This window comes from Sus scrofa, chromosome 15 (assembly GCF_054392235.1).
Source record: "Sus scrofa isolate SSC_HxYL_T2T_F1_AM1 chromosome 15, Sscrofa_HxYL_maternal_Yorkshire_Landrace_v2.0, whole genome shotgun sequence".
Taxonomy (NCBI): Eukaryota; Metazoa; Chordata; class Mammalia; order Artiodactyla; family Suidae; genus Sus; species Sus scrofa.
Window position 1 is genome coordinate 136,693,535 of NC_139397.1, and position 12,597 is coordinate 136,706,131.

The 12,597-nt window shown below is 39.7% G+C and overlaps 1 long non-coding RNA gene and 1 pseudogene across 6 annotated transcripts in view; one reads left to right on the forward strand and one right to left on the reverse strand.

Moving 5' to 3' along the window:
* LOC110256949 (uncharacterized) overlaps positions 1 to 12,597 on the forward strand; it is an 879,371-nt gene that overhangs the window by 540,568 nt on the left and 326,206 nt on the right. The gene's annotated exons all lie outside the window — the stretch shown is intronic.
* Positions 1,003 to 1,121, reverse strand: LOC146396152 (small nucleolar RNA SNORA31; annotated as a pseudogene).

Consider the following 12,597-nt stretch of genomic DNA (forward strand, 5'->3'; position numbering starts at 1 on the left):
TAAGAGTTAGTGAGATGCAGCTAAAGCAGCACTCAGAGGTAAATGTTCAGCATTAAATGCCCATATTATATAGGAAAGACAAAAAACTCACGATCTAATTCCATATAAAAGAGTTTGAAGAAAAACAAAACCAGAATAAACACAAAGTAAGTAGAATGAAGGAAACTTTAAGAATAGGAAATAATACATTTGAACAAAAGCATGTAAAAGACAATCAATAAAACCAAAAGTTGGTTCTTTGAAAGACTAACAATAGATAAGAATAACAATAAATAAAACCAATATGGAAGTAGAACCACATATTATATTACATTAATAAATAATATTAATAATGAAAATTAAAATATAATTGGAGATTAAAGAAATATAACATAATAATGTAGAATGACTTTATTATAATAAATTATAAAATGTAGACCAAATTGGGAATTTCTCAGGAAAATATAATTTTCCGTAATTAACTAAAGAAGAAATGGGGAGTTTAAATAAATCTGTAGGTATTAAAGATATCAAAAAACTTCTAGGCCCAAATTTCCTTAGGCCTAGGTGGTTTTCTGGTAATTTTTACCAAAATCTCAAGAAAAGTAATAATTACACAAACTCTTTCAGAAAAAGAGGCAAAACTCCACAACTATTTTAAGAGGCAATATTACTTTATCACAAAATCAGTCAAGAGCAATAAAGAAAAAAATGTAGGTCAAATCTTACTTAAAATATAAATACAAAAATAACAAAATCTGGTGAATTAAAATCAGCAGTGCATGTGCAAAATTAATCATCATGACAAAGAAGACTGTAGCCCATAAATACAGGAAAGTTTTAACCTCAACAAATCTATCATTATAATACAACACAATAACACTCTAAAGGAGAAAAATGTTATGATTATTCCAATGAATTAATATAAAAAGCATTTGATAAAATTAAAGCTGTGTTTATTAGAAAATCCTCTTAGTATAATATGAGTAGGCAAAATTTTTTTTTTTTTAATTTCTTATTTCCCTCTGTATTCCTCCATTCAATCTGGGCTGCCACATTCAGACAGACAGAAAGCGCGAGGATGCCTTCTTCTTGCATCTGTAGTGGAAACCTGAGGCATGAGATTTCTGAAATTGATAAAGGGCACGTATCAAAAATCTTTAGCAAATATCTTTCTTCATGGTGAACTTTTGGTTGTATCCTAATAAAGTCAAGAGAAGAAAGCTGTGATTATTATCATTATTTTTACTTTGCATTGACCTAGGTCAATGGTCCTAGGTAATGTGGTAAGATATGAAAAATAAAGCATAAATATTGGAAAGGAATAAACAGTATTATCTTCAATATTATCATATAGGAGACCCAATATTTCTGTACACTACTTGAGTTGGCAAAAGAGTTCAATAAGGTTGCTGGTTACATGATTAATATGCAAAAAGCAATAGTATTCTCTGCATGAACAACAAATACGTAGAAAATGTAAATTAAAAAGAAGGTGCCATTAGCAACAGCAACAACACCAACAAAAACGTGCTTATGAATAAATCTAACAAAGGGTGGTGAATATTCTGAACCTAAAGTCTTAATATGGTCAAAAAAATAAGAGAGAAACTAAACAAATGGAGAAAAGTATACCTTATTTCTTTAGAGATAGAATCAGTACAGTAAGGATAGCTGTTCTCTACCACATTGATATATAATTACAATGAAACTCCAACCAAACTGACCATAGGATTTCACAAATTCATCATAAAATGTTTCTTTGGAAAAGCAAAGAGCCAAAATGGCCATCAGAATCTTAAGAAGAAAAGGAGGGAAATTTTTGACTTTGACGTAAAACTTATATGCAAGTCTAGAAACATAAGAAATGTGGTAATGACACATTGAAATAGACAAATTGACCAGGAACAGAAATAGAAGACCTGGTAACAGACTTACTTATACATGGAATAAAGTATACAATGCAGGTGGCATTAAAGATCAGTGGAGAAGGATAGACTATTCAAAAAAAAAAAAAATACCACCCATCTAGAAAAAATAAAGTTAGATCCCTTTCTAACATACAGAAATAAATTCCAGATGGATTCAACACCAAAATGTGAGAAGAAAAACTGTTAAGCATTTAGGAGGAAATATGGGAAAGTATTTTTATAATATTATGATAGGGAAGGATTTCTTAAGATTCAAAAAACATAAACCATAGGGAAAAAAGATTACATTCTAACCAATATTTCTAATGAATGACACCATAAATAAGGAACAGAGACACAGATTTAGTAGTGATGGTGGGTGCCTAGGTATTGGTAACTTAATGTTCTATCCACTTTCAATGTTTGAAAAGACTTGAAGTTATAAATTAAAACCAATGAAGGCTAAAAAATATTTCAGAGAATACAGAATAAAGTATAGGGCAGTAGAGCTGGAGCTAGGCTTGTTTTTCAAACTTCTGGTTTTCAAACCCTCTCCCTCTTTCACCCTCCACCCTGCTATAGTATTATTTATACTCCTTATAGGCACTTGTTCCTAGACTCTTCCCAGTTCAGTTCAGGACACAATGCTTTAATGAGGCTGAGAGTATTTGGGGCTGACTATCGGCAGAATTATGACTCAGAGGTTCTGCTTCAAGTCCCTGGAGGCATTTTTCTCTGCCATACCGAGAAGTGTTTATTGGGTCTGTGACAAAATATTTCTTAGAGGGCAGATGTGTACCCATTTCATAAGATGGCACCTGGTCACAGCAGGCCATCAGTCCATTTACGAATGTTGGAAGCGCCCATGCAGTGTAATCCAGCTTGTGAATTTGCATAGACATTTCCCAGAAGGATTTGGTTGCAACTTTCTTGCTGTGATCCTCCCACTTGGCCTCACCCTATTTTGCAATCGCTAAAAGCTGCCAGGCTACCCATCCCATGTAGGTAGGGATGCTCCCTAGTGAGGATCTCATTCTACCAATTTCTTTTTCTTATCTGAGGTCCCTTTCCTAGGGGACATACGGTTGAAACATAGGGTTGAAACATTGGGTTTCGTACGGAGGGTTTATCCTTTACAGATTGAGTTTGCATTTTACTGGGTCACTGGGCTCCTGATGCCACAAGATGTTTAGGATAACATGTGAAGAATACTGAAGCCAGTCTGACCTGAGCTGCCCCCTTGTCCTGAGAGTGCCCATGGAGGCAGAGAGAGGGGGCTTTGTACTGTTCCGTCACTGGGAAATAGCCCTAAAGTCCAAAGCCAAGTGTCACACTAAGATTAGTTCAGGATATAATTGGACAAATACTGGCTTCATACATGAAATCAAATCCCATGCAGTTATAGGCAAAAAAGAGCCAAGCCAAACAATTCTTACTTAAGCTCTTTAGCTCGCAATGGCATCCAGTGACTGTTTAAAGTCCATTTTCATAGCTGAAGTGGGGAGCTTTGGGGAAGTACAAGTATTAAAAGATCTCTCAACTGTAAATGGTAACTTCTGAAATTCTAAAGTCATCCCATTAGCTCAAGGATTAGATCACCACTGAAACACAATGATGCATCAACCCTGCCAGGTGTTGTGGTGTGGTGGACATGGCTAGAGCTGAGCCCGACTGCCTATGGTCACTTTAACCCTTTGTGTTCTTTCCTCCCCTGACTTTGATGTGTCTTTGTTGCAATGGCCCAACCCTGCAGAGAGCCGGAACTGCAGGGCCGTGAAGGCCTCCTCCCACCCTACTGCCAGGTGGCCTTTAGCCAAGGACGTCCGGGGGTCTGAATTTAAAAGCCAACGCCCAGCTTCAAAGAGGATGGAGGCAATTCTGAGGAGTAACTTATTCTCCAGAATTCCTCCGAGGAATCAGACGTCCTCCTTGCCCACAGCCTGCTTCCTCACTCTTTCAGTGGCTTCTCGGGGGGAGTACCTCCTTAATAGAGCATGCGCACCAATGTCTTTATCGCAGCATCGGCTTCTGGGGAACCCAGTAGAATACGTGGCTGATTTACTAGAGCTTTTCAGACGAGGAAGAAAACTGAGGGCAGTTGTGGTGCCTAAGACAGAATCTATGAGGTCGGGGAGGGGAACAGGATGGGACAGTGGCAATTCATTAGAGAATCTGGGTGTCCAAAGAAAACAGGGAGTGACTTCACATGTTTGCCTCTGGACAACCTTTATCGAACTTATCAGATGGTTTCCTCAGTTCTTCAGATTTATTTTGCTTGTGAAGACAGTTGTGGTATTCCTTGCTTGGAACTATGCCCTTCTATGCCTCTGCAATCCCTCAGAATGATTTTCATATGTGAGTTTAAATAAATGCAAGCTTGCTGTTTCCTCCAGAGACAGACTTTACAATCTGAGCCTGGTAGGCTACTTAGAAACATGTCTCAGAAATCATCTGGTTTGGGGAAACATCCATGTTTTATAAGGATGTAAACTCTCTCCCCGTTAGGAATCCAGTCATCTGAAGGGCACATTATGGGTTTTGGCCCACTCGAAGAATTCTGTCTTTGTTTATGGGTACACATATAGTAAAAGTTAAAAGCATGACTGGAAATGATAAACACCAAGCCAAGATGGTGGTTACTCCTTGGGAAGGAGGGAGAAGGATGTGGCTGGAGAAGGGTTCCTAGGGGTTCGATTATTCATGTGCATTTAATTTAAGCTGGCTGATAGGGACTTAAGAGTTTTTATTTTACATATTTATTATTATTATTATTTACTTTTTTTTTTTTTTTTGGCTTTTTAGGGCCACACCTGTGGCATAGGAAGTTCCCAGGCTAGGGATCAAATCAGAAGTGCAGCTGCCAACTGCAGCGATGCCAGATCTGAGGCACATCTGCAAACTGCACCATGGCTTGTGGCAATGCCGAATCCTCAACCCACTGAGCAAGGCCAGGGATCAAACCCGCATCCTCATAGACACTATGTCAGGTTCTTAACCTGCTGAGCCATGACGGGAACTCCAAGTGTTTTTTAAAAAAGAAGTTGCTGGAGTTCTCATCATGGCTCAGCAGTAAGAAACCCAACTCGTATCTTTGAGGAGGTAGGTTCGATCCCTGGCCTCGCTCAGTGGTTGAACATCCAGCATTGCCGTGAGCTGTGGTGTAGGTCACAGACACAGCTCGGATCTAGCGTTGCTGTGGCTGTGGTGTAGGCCCTGCAGCTACAGCTCCAATTTGACCCCTAACCTGGGAACTTCCATATGCTGTGGGTACAGCCCTAAAAAGATAAAAAATTAAAATAATAAAAATAAAAAAGGTTTCTCCCAATATTTTCAAGTGCAGGATGATGGGGTGTAGAATAAAGGAGCATAGAGAATGCCATTCCCTTAAAAAGTATAGCATCAGCTGGTCAGGAGGTAATCTCTATTTTGACTATGTTGTCTCTGGAGCAGCACTTCCAGTGGAAATTTCTGCATTGATGGAAATGTTGTGTATCCGTCAGGTATGGAAGCCACAAGCTTCAGATGACCATGTAATTTAAACGAATTAAAAGTGTAAAAGATAAACATTTTCACCAGAAGACGTACATTCATGAACATTTTTAAGATGAAATTTTTAGTTCTGCTGTTGCTACAGTCACATTTTGGGTGTTCCGGAGCTGCTTTGGGCAGCACAGCTCTACAGGGGAGCCTCAAAGGACAGATTTCACAGAACCCCAGATGGGAACAGGGAGGTCCAGGTTTTTTCATACAGACAAGGGAGTTACATGACTGTGTTCAGTTAGTGAGGAGATCAGGGCCTCATGTTCTGACTCCCTGTTAATGTTTTAGCCTGTAGTACCCACCCCTTCAGCTGGGGCGTGGGAAGGAAGGTGCATGGGCCGGGGGGTGGAGAGAGGGGGAAATGGATGCTTTTCTGTTTCTACATGAGGACGACTACAGGCAGAAAGGTATGTCCCCTTGGCCCTCCTGGTACTCTCTCTACCTTTCTCCATCAATGGACTCCCTTGCCCTATAGATTCTGGTTGTGTTTATGGAGAACAGTGACAGAATTGGGGTTGAAGGGAGGAGCATTATCATGGGGCGTATGTTTCCCCAGTTCCCTCTCTGGGGCCCTCTGCAGACCTGACTCCTGTAGGTTGGCCCTCTCCTTGGAATCCTCCCTGTTTCAGGCAGAGCCCTGCAGGAAACACTAAGTACTCTCAAACGGGGTGATTGGAGGACAGTTTAATAAGTAGCTATTTACAGGTGACAGCAGAGAGCTGATGGATAACACCTGGACCCAGAAGGGAGCCCTAACAGAGAGGTTTCATAACAGAGTTAAGGTCACATTTTCTCCTTTTCTTCTTCTAGGATACATGTGTGTTTGGCTAGTGACAAGAAAATTCTACCTAGGTCAGGGGTAGAGGACAGGATTTCTGTTTTCCTCCAGCCTTCAAATTTGTCTTTCTACAGTGTGTAGTTACTCAGAGTAAAATCAGTTGTTACGGGGGATTTGCAGCTGAGAAGGTGGTATATTAGCCATCGTTGGGATATGGAATAGAATAAGGAGCTGTCCCTATTTTTGAGGGCCTTGCCATCTAGTTGCATATGTGAGACATACATGTGTGAAATCATCAAACTATAAATGAATCTCAAATGAAATGTATAGCTCACATAGATAAAATGTAGTTGTGGGAGTTCCCATCATGGTGCAGCAGAAATAGATCCGACTAGGAACCATGAGGTTGTGGGTTTGACTCCAAGCCTCACTCAGTGGGTTAAGGATCTGCATTGCCCTGAGCTGTGGTGTAGGTTGCAGATGCAGTTTGCATCTGGCCATTGCTGTGGCTGTAGTATAGGCCAGCAGCTGTAGCTCTGATTCGACCCCTAGCCTGGGAACCTCCATATCCCACCGGTGTGGCCCTAGAAAGAAAAAAAAAGTGGTTGCACATTATGTGTATATGATATCGGACACTTTCTGGCTGTATTGTCTTTGGACAGGTTGTCTTATTCCTCTGAACTTCTGTTCACCTGAAAACTCAGGTTCTCTTTTAGGGTTACTGTGATTACAGTGATTATTTTGTGAAGTGTATCCACGTGCCTGGTATACATCTCTCCTTAGAAGAACCTCTCTACTAGGCAGCTCAACTCTTAGGTTTAACATATTTCAGCTGAATTCCGGAGGTACTCTGCAAATCTGCTTCTCTTGTAGTCTTCCCATCTGACTTCACCAAGTCAAAAGCCTCACCTCCCTGCTTTCTCTTCAGTCCCACATTCCAGTCATCAGAAACTACGCTTGGGTTTACCTTCACTGGAGTTCCTTGAGTCCACCTCCTTCTCACCGTGGGCACTGTGACCACTGTGGCCCAGACAGCATCACCTCTGGTCTGGATCATTGGAAAGTTTCCTAACTGGTCTCCTAATTTCTATCGAAGTCTCTTAGCATATGACACGGCTGTCTCTGGTATTAATTTGGTTTAGATGATTTAGAATTGTTGAAATTTAGATACCAGAACTGTCACAGGATTTTTCTTTGGTAATCATTTCTTATTGGGCATCTTTTTTTTTTTTTTTTTTTGGCCATATTTCTTAATTTGTGACTTTTATACTTTCTGGTAAGGAAAACATACACCCTAGTTACTAGACACTATTTTCTTTTTTTTTTTTTCTTTGTCTTTTTAGGGCTGCATCCGCAGCCTATGGGCATATGGAAGTTCCCAGGCTAGGGGTTGAATCAGAGCTGTAACTGCCGGCCTACATGGCAGCCACAGCAATGCCAGATCTGAGCTGCTTCTGCTACTTACACCACAGCTCACGGCAATGCCAGATCCTTAACCCACTGACCAAGGGCAGGGTTTGAACTTACGGTCCTTATGGATACTAGTTAAATTTGTTTCTACTGAGCCGTGATAGGAACTCCTGGACATTATTTTCCATCATGAAGAACATGTAGAGAATCAAACACTGAGTTCTAAATTGTTAAATTAGTATTTAATGTTCATGTTTATCTGGGCAGGTAGATGTTCTGTCCTCATTTTACTGAAAACTCTCTAAGGACTATTTCCCTCCAAAATTCAGAAATTTGCTTAATGGTCTCTGGCTTGAGGTATTCATTTTCCTTCCAACTACAGATGGTTGAAAGTCCTCTACCACCAAGAGATTCTGAACCAAAACTTAGGCTTGGTGCATCAATCAAACAATTTCTTATTTACCTTTGGACTATGTATACAGTGTATTCGATAAGCATTCACTGAGGACAACCTTTATTCAAGGTACACATATTTAACCTTGTCCTGGAAACATTTATGTTCCAGTGGTAGAGATAGAAATGTACACAACCTGGAGTTCCTGCTGTGGTGCAGCAGGTTAAGAATCTCATGTTGTCTACAAAAAGAAACAGATTCACAGACGTAGAGAACAGACTTGTGGTTACCAAGGGGGAGGGAGGAGGGCGTGGGATGGACTGGGAGTTTGGGGTTAGTAGATACAAATCATTACATTTAGAATGGATAAGCAATGTGGTCCTACTCTGTAGCACAAGGAACTATATTCAGTCTCTTGGAGCAGACTATGATGGAAGGGATTTATGTACTTGTATGACTGGGTCACTTCACTATACAATGCTGGCACAACATTGTAAATCAGCTATACTTCTAATAAAAAAAAAAGTGGGTCTGGCATTGTCTCTGAGGCAGAGTGGGTTTGATCCCACGTCCTGAGCAGTGGGTTAATTGTCCGGCATTGCCACAGCTGTGGAACTTCCCAGGAACTTCCATATGCCTCAAATACAGCTGAAAAAGGAAAATAATAATAATAGAAATGTATACAACTTACTTTAATATATTGCTTAAAGATATGATCCATGTGTTTGGGTCACACCAGAAAACTAAGCATCTATTAATGCCCACAGTATGGGATAATAATTAGCCAAATAATTCTAAATCAAAGTTCATTTACACTCTCATGGTGAAACAGAATCTTTTGCCAGTTTAACTAAAATGTTGTGATTTGATAACAGGTGTTGAAAGAGAAAACTGTTAATAGGATCTGGGTCCTTGCCATAAAATATAGAGGTTATGGAAATTCAAACACAATTTACATTTTCTCCATGGCACTAAAACATTTTTGAAGGCGAGGAGTTCTTTTCCCTTAAAATAACTAGTCATTTGCCTAAAGAAGTGACATGAAAACAAAATCCTTATTCTAAACTCATCTTCCCTGTGTAAACATGAGGGTGGACATTTACACTTAAGCTGTGACATGCATATCTTTGTCCTACAGTTTGACATCTCTTTTCTTTCTTCTTCTTCTTCTTTTTTTTTTTTTTTTTTGTCTTTTGTCTTTTTAGGGTCGCACCTGTGGCATATGGAGGTTCCCAGACTAGGGGTCCAGTCGGAGCTGTAGCCACCAGCCTACACCAGGGCCACAGTGACACCAGATCCGAGCCATGTCTGTGACCTACACCACAGCTCATGGCAATGCCAGATCCTTAACCCAATGAGCGAGGCCAGGGATCCAACCTGCAACCTCATTGTTCCTAGTCGGATTCACTTCTGCTGCACCAGGACAAGAACTCTTCCTTTTGTTTTAACATAAGTTCTCCGATTAATCTCGTTTCATTTTTGCTGATTAAGGAACTTTTGAGCCTAGGCTAATGCCTTGAGTTATGTCGATCCCATGTGCTTTCATAGGCTCATTTCAGACAGTCACATGCTTTCCCCCCTTCACTTTACTCCATTTCAGCCTAGAATTCCTCAAGTCTCCCCTGGAGCTCAAGCCCTTCGTTGGATCAAGGTATAGTAAACTGGCCTTTGGGATTTGTTGAGCCTTTCCCACCAAGCCCACTGATAAATGAGGCTTTATAACTTGCTTTCAGCTTTATATAAAGAGAATGAGTTCAATTAGTTATTTCCAAAGTGAGCATTGATATCAATGCATGCATAGTTTCCTCTTATGAAAATAGTTTGTAATAAGTCCTCCATCTTTGGAGACCATTCATGGGAATTATCAATGTTTTCACTAGTTTTATGGTTTGTTTCTCTCGGCACCAAAAAGCTCACTAAATATATATTTAAAAGGAATTTGAAAAAATATAAACCACAAAATCCAAGAGAAGTATCCATTTGAAAATAATTTTCGTGAACAATGTGTAAATTCACATCAGGGTTTGTCATAAATAGTAACAGTTTCATAGCAAATTAAAAACTGGATTTAATAGATAAACAGTATTTGGCAATGTTTAAAGAGTTGCCATTGACTTCCAACACAATATATCCTGTTGAAGGAGATCCTGGATTTGGGCTTGTTAGCCCTCTAGTCACTGATGAAAAATGTTCTCTCGTAGTGACAAGAATCACCAAATATATAGTAGTCACCAAATGCTGATGGCTCCCTCTCATTCCTAGCCTCTCTTGTAGTTGGCATGGCATCATATGACCAATTCTGGTCAATGACCTGTGAATAAAAGTGATCCTGGCTAATTGAAGGGACTGAGGGTGGCTGTGAGTTTGCTCTGCTCCCTTCCCCTGATGTGGCAATCCTGAATGTCTGGTGTTGACATGGTGATGTTATGAGATGGTGAAATGTTATCAAATCATCACCCTCAGTGATCACGAAAAAACGCCTCCTGCTGACCTATGTTACGTGCAGAGTGTGAGCAACCGCATTAGGCAGCTTGAGCGGCAGTAGCAAATACACAGACTGGGTGGCCTGAATAACAAATGTTTATGTCTCACAGTTCTGGTGGCTGGCAAGTTTAAGATGCAGGTGCCAGCGGCTTTCGTGTCTGGTGAGGAACTTATTCTCGGTTCACAGGTGACCCATCTGCTTTCTCTATCCTTACCTGGTTGAAAGGGAGATCACCTCTCCTGTGTCTCTTCTTGTCAGGGTAGTGATGCCATTCGTGAAAGCTCCACCCCCATGACCTAATTTTCTCCCAAAGACCTCAAATGACACTGGGGATTAGGGCTTCAATATATGGATTTGGGAGAGCACAGATATTTATAGCAGCACCATATAAATCTGTATAGGTTTGGAGTCATTGAGATTTGGGGTCAATTTGTTACTCAGCATTACCTTGCATGATACAAGTAACTTCTACAGAGAAATAATGCTTATTGACTGGCTTCTTTCAACATACTGTCTAAAGTTAAATGTGAATTTTTACCATAGAAGCAGGGCGCACATCCTTTTGCATGGAACAAAGGAGTGAACCATGACATCCAAACTTTTAAATAATTTCATCACCAAAAAGCTGCCCTCATCTGCCTGCCATATAATGATAATAAAATTATTAAGAGAAAAACCTAAAATAAGGAATACTATGAATATAACATATTTTCCATCTGATTTTTCTTCCTTTCTAAATATACTGCACAGATGTAAAGACACCTGGATGTGCTGGGACTCACAATTGTGGCTGTCTAATGTGGAAATTCAGCATATTAACATGTAAAAATGCAATAGGATCCATTTCCCTGCAGCTGTTTCTAATGCACAGTTCATTGTCTGTCTCAATTAGCAACTCATCTTTTGCAATACCATTTCCTTCTCTGTGGTTGATTTGATCAAACATCCTATTGTTTAAGCCAAAAACATAGCTTTACCAAATCAGCCATAGTATTGTTCAAAGCTCATCATTCATTACATTATTCTTCATCAATGCTTATGATATAATATCTGCAAAAAAGGAACTGAATCTTAAATGAAGCTTTTCAAATCCACTTGACTAGAAGTAGTCTATGAACAGAGAGTTTTCTTCCCTTTTTATTTTTTTAAAGGAAAGCAAATGATTCAGTCTTGTATGGATCATGACAATACCAAACAGATGCAAATAAATATTAAAGTAATATATTTTAGTGTTGGATCACAGCCCAAATTCTTTGCCCCAGAAAATTACATAAATGCTATAGTGCGCATGTGGTTTATATTTAAGGTGTAATGAGCTGTTCAAATAGAGAAGGGCAGGCAACCATATTAAAAATAAACATCAGATTTTAACAAAGACACATCCACTTAGTTTGCAAATAGCCCTAATGGTTTCAGTTTATTTCAGCTACTCCAGCATACAATACCTTAGGTTGAAACCCAATTTCAGTCTTCCAGTGAATCTGCAAAGGTTGCTGTGTATATACTCTTAGGGAATAATTGGTCAACTGTTATCACATTGCCAGAATGAGTACAATCTGTGATGAGAGGGTAAAAATAAGAGTAAAACAGGGTAGCAAATAGCATATGACTACTTAAGACTGTCAAACCAAGCCCACTGGATCACAAGTCAGCCTCAATCTATCAGTGATATGTATCATAATGGCACCTTCCTGACTGGTGCTGGGTATCTCCCTCTGGGTTCTGATATCAGCATGTTACACACTACCAAGCAGAAAGCCTTAGGAGAAATAATAGGTACCCTCCTCCTGGATTATTTTAGGTTTAAAACACCTGCAAGTTATATTTAAACTTCTTATAACACACACACACACACACACACACACACACCCCCCTTAGTATTTGCCATCTTCTCAGCTTATAATGGCAAACATGCCCTGCTTTTTGCCTCAGTAAGTGGGTCTTTGTAACCAGGAAACTGATTCTGATCCTCGGCCCAAAGAAACGCTGGGATGCTGTCTTTGCAAAAGATCAAAAGTGAGATCTATGGTTCCAATAAATCCCTATGTTCTAGTTTATAGTTTATAAACCATAAAATGTTAACTCTCCTTGGAGTCTTCCA